The following is a 1067-nucleotide window of genomic DNA, read 5'->3' on the forward strand; positions in this document are numbered from 1 at the left end:
ACCTACAGTAAATGAGAAAAATGAGCCTCGAGCCCCCCCCCCCCCTTAAATAGGGCCCTACCTCTAGGTATGCTTCAACTTTTATGCAGTATACCTAATATTATTAAGTACCTACCTACTAATTATAGGAACCCTACACTTGTGGTTGCATAGTTTGTGATGGAATTAAACTGTTATTATACCTCTACACACTCTTTGGACTTTAAATTGGTAGGATACACTTAAAATCAGCGATTTTTATACATACAGGGTGTGAAAAAAGGCTTGTGGTCACCCTGGACACTTGGGTGGTGGTCCTGGAACTCTACACCACCTTGGTGGTGTAGTAGTCAAGACGTTCGCCTGGTAATTAGAGGGGCGTGGGTTTAATCTCAGCCGAGGTATGAAATTTTATGTGTTTATCCTCATTTATTTGACAAATTGACCATATAATAATGGAGTCCTAAGGGTTAGGTGGTAGAGAACGCCTCCGGCGTTAACCTCGCCTAGTGGTTACCTTCCATTCAAGAGTCTATTATTATTAAATATGTTACTTTCTCGTTATACGTAAGTAACTAGGTATTATTTGTCCTTTCAAAAACATCTTCTGCCCTACAGACCCTGAAGATTTTTAAATAATTTCAGGTTGGTGTTAAAATAATGGGCAGTTAATAAAGACATAAAAAAACACCGATCTGTTTATAGCCAGCTATTAAAATGGTCAAATATTTGGGTCATGCTTTTGCTCCGGAGTACGGAACCAATAACCAAAGATTAGGTATTTAGGTGTTACATTTCACCAAAATCACACTAACCTGCCTCGGCGATGCAGTACAAGAAGCCCCCCTAGAGGGAACTGTAATAACGGAGGTCTTATTGTCCCGAAATCGACAGAGGACAGGATAGAAGAAGGCCAGCCGTTCCGAGAACGAACCTTATCTGTTTAGGCTAAATCTCGTCCAGGGCGAAAATCCGCGACCTTGCTCTTAAAGACACGCTACCTTCCAAGCTAATTACACCTAAAAACTGAAAAAAAAAAAAAAAAAAAAAACCCCTGTGCCTCCCCTTTGGGCCCGGGGGGGGGTGGT

Source organism: Diaphorina citri, unplaced genomic scaffold (genome assembly GCF_000475195.1).
Source record: "Diaphorina citri unplaced genomic scaffold, Diaci psyllid genome assembly version 1.1 scaffold963, whole genome shotgun sequence".
NCBI classification, from domain to species: Eukaryota; Metazoa; Arthropoda; class Insecta; order Hemiptera; family Psyllidae; genus Diaphorina; species Diaphorina citri.